Here is a 16404-nt window from a genome sequence, read left to right as displayed (position 1 = left end):
TACCCTCCCTGTTTTGCCATTCACACCACTGGTCCTATAGGGCTCATCCGCCCTGGATTCCCTGTATTTTCAGTTCCTATCTGTACCAGTGTACCTCCTCTGGTCTAGCCAGACTTATGTCTTTCTATCTTTCAGTTTATAAGACCCAGGATTTATGAACCTACAGGGACAGCAAGTAGAATAAGGATTTTGTTGAGGGGCGGGGGGTGTAAAAGATTTCAAGGAGTCCAGGAAAAAAAGGAATGTTTTGATGTGATTGGACTATGGAAGTATATGACATATGTATTAACTCCCAATTAATAATACATTAAAATAAGTATTTTTAAAAGTTTAAAATATAATATGTATAATTAATTATAGTTTGGTTTGACTCTTTTTTCCCTTTTTGCAACAAATATACCTCCTTAATCATGTATCGCTCACCCTAATTTTAGACCATGTCGGAATTGTATGCATGCATACCAGCTGGACAGTAGGAGGATGTAGCTGAGAAACCAGTTTGGCAAAGAATATTTGCTTGGGTTGACGGATATGCAAAACATGGGGAGTTTGCAGACCAGCTGCCTTCTGAAGGCAACCACATGGAAGTCAAGACCCATTGCTAACAGGCCCTGGAGTTGGTATACCTTCTTGTTAACACACAAAGGAGTTGATGCAATTTCAAATCAAGGCAGATCGATCACAAAAATGGGTCCAATTAGTGGCCTCCTTGTATCCACACTCCTTACCATGTGACTTATAGCTTTTCTCTTCAAGAGCTGGACTCTATAGCTCAGCCTTTTGACTTGCCATGACCACTAAAAGAAAGAAGAATTTTCAGCAAAGACAAATATTCATGTACAAATATTCTCTGTCAAATACACACATACATATATGTGTGTGTATATATATATATATATATGTTTATGTAAATACATAGTTCTGTTTCTATTTCTATTTGAATGCCCACTCTCTGCCCCACACCCATTCAGCCAGCATGTCTACCCATGCCTCTACTTGTGGATCATGATTAGTGCAGGATTGTTAGAAGAATATTTAACAGTATTGACCTCTGTGGCCTTTGATTCTTGCACTCTTCCCAGTGTCCTACCTGACTCCATCGTTATTTGCCAAACTTTCTCTTTTTGAATATTGCCTCCCTTTTCCCCCAAGTTAATGTGGTGAAAGGAAGTCAGTGACTTCCCCTGCCTTTCCTTCCTACGCCTCATAACCATCAAAGAATGCTTTCGGGTAGAAGAGTTACATAAATTCATGTCAAGTTGATATATAAAAGTGAAGGGGTGGAGTCTAGCTTGTCAATCAGGTCACAGCCCGGTGGTACCTCCTTGTGGGAGTGACCTCATAAGGAGGGTCTTGGCAACTACCCCCTCTCTGCCTTCACCTTCCTGCTGGCGAGCCACTCTGAAACCTGCCAGAGGCTTGGAGATGCGCCCACCTCCATTGGATCCTGGGATCACTGCCATTGGATCCACAAGACTTTCCACCCACCAGCCTGTGATCTTCATGCATTCTGCATCATTTCACATAACTGCGTGAGTATGAAGAGGGACTTATGGACTAATATCGAATTTACAGACTTGAGCTGTACTGGGCTAGGGTGTTTTATTGATGCATAATTATATTTTGATATAAAGCTCTCTCATAAACATATATTAGTGTCATTGGATTTGTTTCTCTAGTCAACCCCGCCTCACACATAGGGTGAAAGCTTTTCCCTGACTTTTTACAATGTTTGACTTTTTATAATTGATTAATGCCACTCAGTATAATGTCACCGAGGTTCCTCCTTGTTGTAAGATGTTTCCCAGATTGGTTAGTCTTTAAGATTAAGTCATACCCTGGTGGCGTGGTGCATATGTGTTGGGTTGCGGTCCACCTGGTTGGCAGTTCAAAACCACTACCACCAGCTCCTCGGGAGAAAGACTCCTCAACTCCCTTAGCAATTACAGTCTGGGAAACCCACAGTGGGGATCCTATGGGTCAGCATTGACTCCACGGCAGTGAGTTTGGTTTGGTTTTGAATGTATGCATTGGGCTGCTAACTGCGAGGTCAGCAGTTCAAAGCCACCAGCTGTTCTATGGGAGAAAGATAAAGCTTTTTACCCCTGGAAGAAGTACAGTCTGGGAAACTCACAAGGGCAGTTCCACCCTGTCCTATACGGTGGCTGTGAGTCCGAATCAGCTCGACAGCAGTGAGTTTGAGTTTTTGAATGTTCTATTTTGTGTCTGTACCAAAATTTGCTCATCCATTTTCCATTGATAGGTATTTAGGTGGTTTCCATTTTTTGTCACTATCAATATTGTACTAATGAACGTGGGTGTGTAGGCATCTAGTTTGTTAGGACGAGAATCCAAGTTGAGGCCCCAAGCATGGGAGTGGGCTCAGTCACGAGGAGAGAATCCAATCTGCAGTTCCCCTGCTGACTGATACGTGGGGTCAGACCTGCCCAGCTGCTCACACACCCACCACTTAGTAGATGCTTGTTGTTTTAGGTCACTGGGTTTTACGGTGGTTTCTTACATTGTCTTTGCTGTCCCACCTTCCTCCCTTCTTCCACTGGCACTGCATTGCTGCCTTCTCCGGAACCAAGCAAGAGCACACAATGCAGGAGTGGACTCCAGCTCCTGGCAAGCCCAGTTGTGTTAGTAGGTCTGTGTTTTCAATAGCTGCCTTTTTGGAATTAGATCTTCAGATCTTGATTCCAGGTCCCTCTAGGTGTACTTGAATTGCTAGACTTTTGGTAGGCAGTCAATCACATTAGCGTTCTGCACCACCCAGAGACTCCTGTCTTCCCACTACACACCCCCAAGTCCCTTTGAGAGTTTTTAAAAGTACGCACTATGCATCGGACCATTCATACACAGTCCCTGACTTGGAGGACTTATATATCAGGTGGGAAAGCAGATAGACTGGAACAAGTATGCACGTACCATCACGGATGCGCAGGACGGGCGCACGCACTAGCATAACCTGCAGGATCAGCAAAGTGATGATAAAAGGAGAAATAATAGTTTGCCACATTCAATAACAGTCAAGGGATTTCTAGGGCAGGAGACATAGGAGAAGGCAATGAAAATGCCTAATTCTCTCCAATATCTGATCCCTTCTCTTTCCCTCACTATAGTACCCTTCTCCCTGTCTCTTTTCCTTCTTGGTTCCAATGACAAGAACCCATGGCAAGACTGTCTTGCTTTTTTCCCAGGTCTGGCAAGTTTTCTGCCTATGTCAAGGTGCACTCATACTACTTACCTATTACTTGTTTTAATGGTAGCACTTGAGTTTTCTCTTTCTGACAGTTTCCTGAGTTACACAGCTTTGAGATTTCACAGGTCTTACTGTGTAAGTGTGGTCTGCTAACCCATCAGCTGGGCTCTTGTTTGAAATGCAGACCCTTGAGTCCCTTGCCAGACTACTAAATCAGAAATCTCCAATTTAACAAGCCCCCAAGGTGGTTTATAGACATGTTATAGTTATATATGTGCTTCATTATAACACTGATATAGGGGAAGGGTTAAGAGCAAGCCTAATCATGTTATATGAGCCTTTTAATGGGAGTTTTGCAACAAGAGAGATCACCACAGAAGGTCCACAAGGGGCTGTCACAAGGTCATAAAAATGAACTTGAAAGGCAATGTATGGAACCCCTCAGACTAAGTCCGCCTTTACTCTGCCTTCCAGGCTGGAGCTGAACTCTCTCTGTAGCTCAAAATTTGGCCAGACAATAGACAGGCCTATCTGGTGAACAATAATTAGAATAATCGACCATTTAAGATAAAAAAAAGGGCAGCATTTTCCCGAGGGCAAAGTTCAGAACAGTTAGGAAGAAGAAGGATGGGAACCGGACACACAGGGAGGAGGTGGCCTAAATGATGGCACATTGAGAGGGTTGCGATGAATGAATGATGACGTGTGTGAGCTGCTGAGTATAAAACTGACCATAGGCTCTGTGAGATATCACCCAATTCACCATAAAAAGAGGACATGGAAATGCCAGAGACTTTTTGAAGCCCTCTCATCTGAAGGTAAGCTCAACAGTATTGCTATGAAATCATAGACACCTTTATTAAACAAAAACTATTAAAATGTGAGGCTCTCGTTTCTCTACAGCGAGTGTTTCCTGTCTCTAGCCCTGGGCCCCAATGACTCTGTGCTCTTTGATTCGCACGACTTCACAATGCAGGACCCCAAATCGTGTCCTTTCAAAGTAAGGGACAAACACAGGGTGGGAGGGTGGCTGGGGTCAGGTTTTCCAGTGAAATTCTCATGGGACAGCCCTGGATACCCCAGAAGGATGAACAGGTGCAGTGGTGTGAAGGGTAGAGGAGTGGATCATTGGCACAATGGTCCTCATCACTTTGTACTTTTCTTACAATTGCTTCATGATCACCCCGCGTCCTTCGAGCAGGTCCATCAAGAGTGCTCATTTGGAATTCTCAAAAACAGCCCTTGAACCTTGTGAGCTGACGCTTCTGCCTTGAATTGAACTTGCCAAGCAGATGGTTTTGGAAGCTACTGTTTTGACCTTATTTTTTTAAAGGAACCCTAAAGAGACAAGTATAACACTAAGATAACTTGTGTACAGAGGCATACGAGTTTGGAATTAACTAGTATATATGCAAACTGGTATCCTAGTGGCAATATTTTTTTATTCTTCTCTTGCTTGTATCAATAATACTAATTATACTTCGACTACTACTTATAACACTGGGAATGGTTCTTTTCCTTGGAGGCATGTCTTATCTCCTGAATTAGATTTTAATCAAGGAGTATGTGTCCTTGGTTCATTATTAGTCTTGTAAGACAAAGGGCAGAAAGGAGATGCTGAGATGGCACAAACAGAATCGTTCCTTTAGAAGTCAGCCGTCTGCAATGAGATGCGTTGACAAAGTGGCTGCAACAGTGGGCTCAGGCAGAGCCATGGTGGTGAGGGATCAGGTTCAGAATGAGCCGTACCTCACAGCTTCAAGCTTTGCTCTGTTCTGCCCAAGGAGCAGGTCCAAATGTCTTGGACACGTTTCTTGATGTCACTGATCCTTAGTTTTATCCTCTGCAATGAGGCTGGCACATGAGAGTTGGAGATGATTACCCAAACCACACTCACTGCCCTTGGGTCAATGCTGACTCCTAGCGACCCCCTGTGGGTTTCTGAGACTCTGCCTGTCTAGGAGAGTAGAAAGTCCAGTCTCTCTTCCTTGGAGTTGCTAATGGTTTTGAACTGCCGACTACGCAGACTGTAGCCCAATGCACATGAGATCTGGCACAGTTGGCACTCACAAGTGGTAGCTGTAATAGTAAATCATACTAACCAAAAACCAAACTCACTGCCATCGGTCTGATTCTGACTCATATGGACTGCACGGGACAGGGTCGAACTGCCCCTGTGGGTTTCTGAGACTGTCAACTCTTTAGCAAAATAAAAAGCCTCACCTTGCAAAGACTGGTGGTTTTGAACTGCCGACCCTGCGGTTAGCAACTCAGTGCATAACCACTGTGCCACCAGGGCTCCAAGTAGAATAATATAAAAAAGATAGAAACAAATACCCTGGTCATCTAGAAAAAGAGAGCGGCTACTCTTAATTGAAGGCATCACAATAGGCCTTGAGGAAGAACTAGTACTAGAAACGGTGGTAAGTAACCCAAACCAGTTGCCAATGGGTTAATGAGGACTTGGGGTACCTGCATGAGTCTCAGAGTGTGCTGTGCTCCGTAGTGCTTTCCCTGGTGGAGTCCTCAGAAGGAGATCACCAGGCCTTTCTTCAACGTGCCTCCAAGTGGACTGGAACCTCGGCTAGCAGCTGAATGTGCTAACCTTTTGGACCAGCCAGGGACAAGCAGGCTAGCAGAGAGAGAGGTTTGTAGGGGATAGAAATTAAATAAGTTAACACAGCCCCAGAGATGTGTTTGGGGAGTGAAGCCCCCCCCGCCCCGCCCCCCCCGCTGATTTGTGAGTTTATAGGAGTAGTCTTTAAAGGCTAAAACCATCAGAACCCTTTAAAAATACTCATACATTTTATTCACTTAACAAGTTGCTTTGACTCCAAAGATTAAAGTGACAGGAAATACAATCTCCCAGAAAATCTGGGACATATGGCGGCTTCACGTTGTGCTTGTCCATGCAGATTTAGCCATTGCATTGGCTGCCTGCTGCCCAGAGGGAGCGGGGTGAACTCAGGACAGAGGCCTGCTTCAGTGTGAATGCCTCTCCATCTCTGCTAGTACATTCCCTTCCCCACATAAGAATGTGCAGCAGAGCCTGTGCCAGGCCGGGGATGCCTAGGTATGACAGCACCATTTGCAAAGTAAAGAGTCTATTTATGAAGATAATGGCAAGCCCACCATGGGAGAATCTTGGCTCCTAATTAGCAAGAGCGGTGCATTTTAATGAGGACGCCTCCGTAGGAGGTTGGCTCCCGTCTTGACTGCCAATGAATCTGGGGCAGAGGGGGGCGTTGGCAGGCAGCAGGCAGAGCAGGTGAGGAGAACAAAACAGAGGAATGTGTTTATCTCTTGGAAATTTCAAGCCTTAGAAGGATTTGATTTCCCAGTGATTCTGGTGGTCATCCTATTGGCTGCTTCCCTGAAAGCAAATGGGTCTTAGAAGAAGCCCTTGATTTGGGGTAAACTAATGGAGGCTCAGTTTTAGTAACCCTGAAACGATTCCTGGGGTAGGAAAACAGAGGCCTTAGGGAAATGGAGGCCCAGAAACAGTGGGCAATTGCTATTTCTTAGAAGACAATTAGGCAATTGTGAGTACCTAGGTAGTACAAAATGTTAACCAGTTTAGTTGCTAAGCTAAAGGTTGAAAGTGTGAGTCTACCCGGAGGCAACTGGAAAGAAAGGCCTGCTGACTGACCTCCTATATGCCAACCATTGAAAACCATATGGAAAATGACAAATGGAGAAGTTGGCATGCAGCCACGGTGGAAAACCTTTAGGAACTTCTTCAAAAGTTAAACATAGAAGTACCCTATGGCATAGGAATTCCAATCTTTTGTATATACTCAAGAGGCCTGAAAGTAGCCATGCGACTAGACATATGGACTGCAGTGTCCATTGCAGCACTGTGCAGAAGCCCAAAGGTGGAAACAACCTGTGTCCATCAATGGGTGACGGGTTGAGCAAAATGTGGTAAAAACCTACAATGGAACACTATTCAACCATGGAGAATGAAGTCCTCATTTATACTAAAACATGAATCAACTTCAAATCAAGCACAAAAAGGACAACAACTGTATCCTCTCCTTTGTATAAAATAAAAAGAGTAGGCAAACGAATAGAAAATAAATTTATTCATGGTCACCAGAGATGAGAGGGAGGGGACTAGGTAGAGCCATTGTTTAGGAAGCAATGAGTACTTAGGTAATATGGAATTTGACAATTATGAGTGATGGTTACATAACACAATTAATGCAATTATATCACTAAATTGTACAGCTGAAAACTGTTGAATTGGCAATTGTATTGTGTATGCATATTTACAATGAACAAGATATCAAAAAGAATAACAACACCCGTTGGCACAGAGTTCTACTCTGACACAAATGAGGTGACCATGAGAGGGGGTTGACTAAAAGTGCCTGGTGAAAGGTCCACGGAGAAGCTGACCCTCTTGCATTTTTCTGGTTGGAAGAGAGAGAGTAGCATCATGGGGGAATACTACATGTTAATTGTCAAACCAATGACAATCTTGGCGTAGCCAAGTTGACACAAACCTATCACAATGATTACTAGATTAGTTTTCTTAATTGCTATAAAACCAATTCCAGACATTTAAAGGCTTCAGGAGCCCTTGTGGTGTAGTGGTTATGTGTTGGCTTTCGATCCACATGGTCAGCAGTTTAAAACCACCAGTAGCTCTAACCCATAGGAAGTCACTATGAGTCAGCACTGACTTGATAGCAGTTAGGTTTTTTATTTTTAATGTATATGTAGAGGAGGCAATTGGAAATGCATGGCTTGGAGCACTTTAGTCTCAAAATGCCATCTTTACTTTTACACTTTGAAGAGGCCTTATGTAGCAGATTAGCCCAATGCAGAATATAGTTGACTTCTTTTTTTTTTTCCTTGTTGACTTTTGTGTTAGTCCGGGTAGACTAGAAAAACTAATCCAGGGAAACACATATATGCGTAAGAAAGAACTTTATATACAAGAGCAATTGTATATATCCAAGCCCGGTCCTGATCAAGCCTGTAAGTCCGGTATCAGACCATACGTCTATAAATTCCTCTTCAGACTCACAAAACCTATGCAATGATGCCAAATGCAGGAAGATCACAGACCAGTTGGTGGAAAGTCTTATGGATCCAGTGGCAGTGGAAACATCTCAGTGCTGGTGTGGGTCTCCATGTGGCTCCTCCAGCTCCAAGGCTCTGGCCCCATCAGCATAGCTCTATGTGGCTTGTCAACAGGAATGTCTAGCAGCGAGTCAAACAGAGAGTGTATCTGGCCTCCAGTGAGCTATTCATCTCCTTTTCACTTCCAAATGAGGTCATCAATCTGCGACCTGATTGACAGGCTAGATTCCACCCCTTCACAAGTTGACAGGAGATTATGTAACTGCCACAACTTCTTTCCCGCCCCCGACTTACATAAATCCCATTTATTCTCCACCTCTCTTTTCTTTTCTTCTTCTTCTTTCCACAACTTCTTAACTGTTTCTTCCATGAGCACTGGTTGTAGTGCCAATCAAAATGAAATTCTTGACAACATCAAGCTTTTCTGTTTACCATGATGTTGTCTACTGGTTAATTGTGGTTAGCAGCCCAATGCTTATACCACAGTACCCCAAGAGCTACTTGAGATTATATATAAAACACTCAATGGGTTTTGGAGTCATTTAAGACTATGCAGATGAGGGTAGTTACTAGGTATGGCTGAACAGTAAGAATCAATGATCTTGATAATTTCTTGGAGCTATCACCAACTTTAGCATTCATATGAGAGGAAAAACAAACGTCTGTCCTATTTAAGCTATGTAGACAAAGTATCCCCTAATTAATATATTTTCAAAGTAGATAAAAAATAAAACACTCAAGCCCATTGCCAGCGAGTTGATGCAACCCACAGTGACCCTATAAGACAGGACAGAACTGCCCCCTTTGAGTTTCTGAGACTCTAACTGTTTATGGGATTAGAAGCCCCATCTTCCTCCCAGGGTAGTTTCAAACTTCTGACCTTGCAGATCACAACCCAATGAGTAAGCATTATGCCACCACTCCTCCTTCAAGTAGATCAGGGATTATAATTGACAGTGTGGTTTAGGACTCCATCAGTATTGATCAAAGTTGCTGCGATAGTTCGTTTGTTGTCACCTTGGGCCAGGATCCTCCTCTGATATGATCTGAGAGTGTGGTCGACTCCCTGATGGGATTTTGCAAAGCAGCCAAGCATTAATCTGGTCACTGTCTGGACAAAATTGAGGCACTTTTTATATGGGGTGTGGCTTGCTCTCAGTTTATGAGGGGGTACTCCCCAAAACAGAAAAAAGCTCCACTGGGCAGAGCTTTCATAGTATGCATTTTTCGCAATAGGTGAGCATTGGACAGCATGCTCTGAGTTAGTGCACCAAGTGGCATAGCCTGGGAAGATTCTCCCTGGTCACAGTGAGTTTTTTCATAAAAGCAGTTTTGTTTGAACCTCATTTATTTTATTATGAAGGCCGATTTAAGAGAACAGCATGTGGCTGTGAAATTTTGTTTCCTGCTTGGAAAAAATGCCACAGAAAATGATGTGATGTTGAACACAGCTTACAAGGATAGCATTATGGGAAAAACTCTTATGAGTGGTTTTCTCGTTTCAAAAAAGGTGAAATATCTATTGACAAACCTCCTTCTGGATGTCCATCAACTTCCCAAAGGGACGAAAATGTTGACAAAATGCATGCACTTGTGCTAGAAGACTGATGACCAACTATTGAAGAGATGGAGAAATTATCTACACTATCTTGGAGTCCAGAGAACTTTCACAGATTTGGGGATGAGAAGGATCGCTGTGAAATTTGTGCCTCGGGTTCTGACTGACGAGGAAAAAGAGCATCAAGTGGAAACATGACATGCTTTGAAAGAATACTCTGAAGTGACCCAGACGTTTTTTCCCACAAGGTCATTACTGTTAACAAAACACGATGCTATTCTTACATCCCCAAAAGCAAACACCAATCAAGCCAATGGAAGATGCCATCGTCACCTCACACCCCCCAAAAAAAGTTCAAGTGAAATCGAAGATCAAGATGATGCTCATTTGTTTTTTTTTATATGAGGGGGATAGTGCATTTGGAGCTTGTTCCCCTAGGTCAGACTGTTAATCAAGTTTTTCATTTAGAGGTTCTGAAAAGATTGTGTAACGGTGTGTGGCAAAAATGCCTGATTTGTAGCAGATGGGGGACTGGCTTTGCCCCCATAACAATGCAGCTGCTCACGACGTTATCTCAGTGTGCCAGTTTCGGGCAAAAAACATCACGCCTCTCTTGCCCCACACACCTTACTCACTTGACCTTGTTCTGTGCGACTTCTTTTTGTTTCTGTGAATGCAGAGGGACATGAAAGGATGGCGATTTGACAGCATAGAAGAGATAAAGAAAAAAATGAGGGAGGTGCTGTCTGCCATCCAAGTAGATGAGCTTGAAAACTGTTTCCAAGAATGGAATCGCAGATTTGACAAATGTATTAAGTGTAATGGAGAGTGCTTTAAAGGTTATAAGATTGTTTTGTTAAAAAATATAAATACATAGATTTTTTAAAAATTCTCATTTTTTAGCGGGGTGGTTCCCCCTCATAGACCATGGGTCAACAAACTGTGTCTCTCCACCCATATGTGCCTTTCAGTGAAGTAAAATTGAAAAATATTTAAAGAATATTATTCATTGAAAATGATGATGGCAGCATATGTGCAAATGTGCTTGTCACACTGGATGAATGTATGGATTGTGATAAGGGATTTAAGAGCTCCCAATAAAAATAGTTAATAAAAAAATAAAAGCATTAAAACATACCCAAAAAGGAATATTATTCAGAAAATGGTGATTTCATTTGTTTTTTATGGCTTTCAAATAATTTTTAAATTGTTTCAAGGGACAGGATTGCCTCTTACATCTTAAAAGTTTGCCCACCCTTAGTATAGATCAGCAGTGTATGGAAGCTAACTCCCTTCTATTACTGGATTTGGATCCAGCATCTGGTTCATCGACCTCCTGTCACATTGCCAGCTGGTCCCATGATCCGCCAGTGGACGGGTGACTTTGGACTCATTTGGCTGATACAAGATTCAGTTGGCTTGGCATCCACCAGCCTGTGGTCATGCACAGCACAGTGAACCATATGATTTCTGATTCAAAATGGCCAATACCAGTCCATTTCAGCTCACTAATGCCTAAGATATTCTTTATCCGGCCCATTTCTTTTTTGATGACTTCAAATTTTCCTAGATTCATAAATCGTACATTCCAAGTTCCGATTCTTAGTAGATTTTTGCAGCTGTTTCTTCTCCTCTTGAATTATGTCTCATCAGCAAATGAAGAAGACCCTGGAGGTTTTAGCTGTCCACAGACTACTCCATTCACATCATTAGAGAGGACTCTGCTTTGAGAAGGCTGCTCTTCCTCAGTCAGATACTGGGTGTCTTCTGACCTGATGGGCTCATTATCCAGCATCATCTCTGACACATCTCTCTATTCATACCAACAAAACCCCCAGACCCACTGCCATCAAGACAGAGCTGACTCATAGAGACCCCTGTGGTTTTCCAAGCCTGTAAGTGTTTATGGGAGCAGACAGCCCAGTCTCTTTCCTCGGAGCTGCTGGTGGTTTCAAACTGCCGATCATGTGGATCGCAACCCAGCACATAACCACTACACTACCAGGCTCCTGTTTCTATCATAGACCTTCAGTATCTGACAGTGGTTTCAACGCTGTCCGTAGGTTTTCAGTGGAGACTTCCTCAGATGTGACAACCTAGTCCTTCTTCATTGTCTGTTCTTAGTCTGGAAGGTCTGCCGAAAGCTGTTCCCTTTGGGTCACCCTGCTAGTGCTTGCAATGTCACTGGCACAGCTTCCAGTACCACAGCAACACACAAGCCACCACAGTACAACAAATTGACAGGCAAGTGGTGGCCTGTCCTGTAAGGAAGGTGAGAATTCTGCCACTGACTACCATTGCCCTAACCTCCAAACCTCTTGGCCACAATCCTTCCAGGACTGTCATAAACACTTGAGGGCCACCACCATTGTCTTTACTGCCAGCCTAGGGCACATTAATATACTTTTAGCATGCCTGCTACACGTGTGGTTATATTTCAAGAATAAGGAAGGCTTCCCAGCAGCCTTGGAAGCCTAGTGGTTACGCATTGGGCTGCTATTCAAAGGACTGACAGTTTGAAACCACCAGCTGCTCCCCAAGAAAAAGATGGGGTTTTCTATCCCTGGAAATAGCGACAGTCCCGAAAGCCCACACGAGGGGTTAGCATGGACTTGATGGCAGTGCGTTTGGCTTGTTACTTTTCCCAGCAGCAGGGTCATGTGTACCGGCCTTGCATGACCGGAACAACGAGCTAAGCTAAAATGTCATTCAAGCATCACTTTATGGAAGGCTCCGGAGAAGTGTCCAGTTTATTTCTCTGCCCATGACTGATGATTAGGAAAGTTGAGAATGGTTTCAATTCTACAGAATGAAATATATAAAATCGTATAAACGCTTTCTGTAACCGTTTCTACCCCCTAAACCAGTCTGCTTTCCTCTCCCTGCCTCCAAATGCCTCAGTCTCCTTTCTCCCTCCTGAGCACTGGTTAGCCCTCCCCTGGTGTGTGGGGGCTGCGGCCGGCCGTGTGAAAGGCAGCCGCTAAACACTGTGATACACCAATTTAGTTCAGGATCAATGTCATTAGAAACCATCAAAAAGTACTTTGTACAGAGTGAGAGCATTGACTCCCCCTTGGTTCTTTGCCCACGGGGGTGTTGATTTGCATACTTGATGGCACTCTGGGGGCAGCTGATGAAACAGGACATCATTTCTTACTGAGAATGGTGAGGCAGAGACTCCTGCTAGCAACCTGCAAGTTCCTTAGGAGAACTTGGCGCGAACACGATCGTTTCTTAAACGGGGTGGGGGGGAGGAGTATCCTGATGACATCCACTACCAACCCCTCCCTACAGTTCTACATTGCAGTCTCTTGCTGTGCCACACATATCAACTTAATAGCATCCATTAGCTGAAAGCTTGCCCTGGCTCAGGAGCCTTCCACTCAATCCGTGTCAGATGGACTGTCGGTGTCAGAGAAAGGAACCTGCTTCCCGAGCCCTTCCGTGATTTGTGCAGGGTCACTGGAGTTAGGTGTGATGCTTGGATTGGACTCAGGCTTGCCTGGCTCCAACACTTGTGTTCATCCCGTGACGACTCCCTACAAACAGGGTCAAACAACCAAGAGTCTGACATCTGGGGCGGGGTTACTTTAAACTTTCTGTATTGCCCAAGGCACTCTTGTCCACATCCATTCTTCCCCCTGTCCCACCGGCCTTAAGGTGTTGTCCATCTAGCGAGACAGCTCGGTCGGTAGCTTCTGTCAGGTAGACGCCAACTCACAAGATGTTGCCTGGTCCTGCGTCATCTTGGTGATCACTAGCGTATTCAAGTCCACTGTTGTGGCTATTGTCACCACTTACTTACCAAGGGTCTCCTGTGCCCTGACTGGCCCTCCATGTCACCCACATGGTATCCTCCTTCAGCAACTGGTCCCAAAGAAAGTGAGAGAATCAGACAATATTATGTAGTGGAACGTAAATTTCTCATCAGCTATTTTTCAAAATGAGATCACCAGGCCTTTCTTCCCAATCTGTTTTAGTCTGAACACCCAGCTGCAATCTGTCTACTGTGGGCCACCCTGCTAGTATCTGAAATAAAGCTTTCAGCATTATGAAAATCACTACCATATGACAAGTTCACAGACAGAAGGCGGGCATGCTTCCAGAGCTAAGCAGATCTCAAAGGTACCCATCCCCCTGCCCCCTCCCCACACATTCCAGCCACAGTGCTTTGCATAAAGGGTGTTCTTAAGCAGGATTGCTAGAGGACTGGTGTAGATGGTGGGGAACAGGATCTATAGACCCTGCAAGTACCGAGTCCTAGTGACCCTCTGCGATTGCTTCCTCAGAGGGAGGATTAAGCTCACTACTCAATCCACTGTCTTGCACACACTAGAGGAGCCAAGGAAATATTTGGTGAATTAAAACTATCAATCAGGCACCAATCAAATGTTTAGCATTTGAAAAGGCAGGATTCAGGCTCTCTTACAACATGAGTTAAAATCCAAAGCATCAAAATAGGTTAAAGAGTTAAGAAATCGGGTCATCAGTCTCTTGCCAGTGAGCAAAGCAGAGTGAAGAAGGTAGAAGACCCCAGGGGAAACGGGTCCAAAGGACGAGGGGAACATCGCCTGAACCACAAGCCTACGCAGCCCAAGACCAGGGGACGGACTGATGTCAGATCACCACTACTGACTGTTCGGATTTAAGTCTCATCAGAGGGTTCTGGACGGAACAGGAGGAAAATGTGGAACAAACGCACCGGATTGATGAAGACCAAGCTTCCTGACTGCAGCAACCCTGACACTGCGACCCTATGTTATCCCCATGACCCGGGACTGAAGCCCTTTCTGGAGACCTCCTTTCATCCAAACAAGAGACACGCCCAGAACATAAATATGCAAGAGGGGTGTGTCCCTAAGAGCCAATCCTGTCCCCCACAACAATTTAAACATTATTCAAGAGCCATATATTTTTGTAAACAGATGAAATCACCATGATCTGAATGATATTCTTTCAAACTGTTTCGTTTTACTTCAGAGCCACATGCCCATACTGAATGAGCTGCACGTGGTTTGCCCACCCCCACCTGAGAACAATGAATTATACACGATCCGGAGGGCAGCATTCACCTGAAAGCAAAGACAGGCAGAAGGCAGGAAGGCAGAGAAACAGGACACCCAGGGTGGGGATGGGGAGCGTTCTCAACCCTTGTGGGAACTCAACCAAAGCTGTGCTGATGTGCTCAAACTAGTTCATTGGAAACTGATGTTCTGTGTGGACTTTCACCTCAAGCACAGTACACTTTTTTTTGTAAAACCAAAAGAAAATTGAAGGCACTAATTATTTTGATGAAAATATTATGATACCGATAAAATTCTGGATATTATTGCTGTGAAACCTTAGGCAAGTCTTTCACATGTCTCTGCCTCGGTTTACTTGAGTATTGAGGTTCCTATACCCGACTTTTATAGTTTAATATATCTTTTTTTTTTTTCCAGAGAAAAAGGTGACAAAGAACAATCTCACTCAGAAAAAGCATCTTTCCTTGGCCCGCAGGCTAAAACGGTTTAGAGAATCAAACTTGAACTTCTCATTCAAATTCCTGATCTTTTAAAGCAACCTTGGCAGAAATGATGGTTTCCAAACCAAGAACAAAAATTAAGTCATCTCAAAAATTAGAGCCTTATTCTGAGTGACACGCTAATAATGGATCTAGAGGACTGAATATATTGCATTAACTTTGTCACTTTATAACAATGGGTGATTAAATTTATCTCCCTGACACAAGTGATAACTCCAAACCAGAGGCTGTGTGATGGTGTGCAGAAAATGGTGTCTTTTCTCTTCCTCGTTTACAATGTTGGGTAACAACACACGTGAAGTAATTAATAGATTCCTAAACTGGGGCTTAATGAGCTACTCAAATTAGACTGGGTTTCTTTTTTTAATTAATGTTTCATTTTAACACAGTGATAAATGAAGATCGCAAAGAGGGGGGAAGTCAGATGATCCTGAATGGACAGCTCCCTTGTCTGCACAGAAAGAGCATGAGGCGAATCTAGCTGTACAACTTGAACATACAAGCCAAGTCAATGAGCGGTACAGACAGACTCCCATGTGGACATACACATGCAGTAGCAAGACATGCAGATACATTAGAAAGGGAGGTGAAAAGTATTTTATTCCTGGACAACATAATAGTGTGCACCATTTATCATTTTTTAAACCTGTCCCCCCCAAAACCAAACACACTGGGAAAAGGTGAATTTAGCCCACTCACAGAATATAATTCCATATTTAAAAAATCAATTGTACCTATGAATAATAACCTCAAGCTTCTGGGTTAAGCACACGAGTGTGAGCTGAAAGGTTAGCAGGTTGAACTGCCTGTGGCCATCCGGGAAGAAGGGCTTCCCATAGGTACTGACAACACCATGGAACGCTGCCAGTCTGCACCCCAGCGGCTGCCATCATTTGGATTGGCACGACAATCACTGAAAACTGTGCCCACTTATTTGTGGCAGGCGGGACTAACAAATTGAACTTATAAAAGGCAGCGCTGATTGTGGCTCACCTCTGCTCCAAAGTGTCTAGCTTGTGGGATCCA

The sequence above is a fragment of the Echinops telfairi genome, unplaced genomic scaffold, assembly GCF_000313985.2.
Source record: "Echinops telfairi isolate 266 unplaced genomic scaffold, ASM31398v2 ScPeMD7_5167;HRSCAF=5991, whole genome shotgun sequence".
Taxonomy (NCBI): domain Eukaryota; kingdom Metazoa; phylum Chordata; class Mammalia; order Afrosoricida; family Tenrecidae; genus Echinops; species Echinops telfairi.
Note: the sequence above shows the minus strand (reverse complement) of the source record.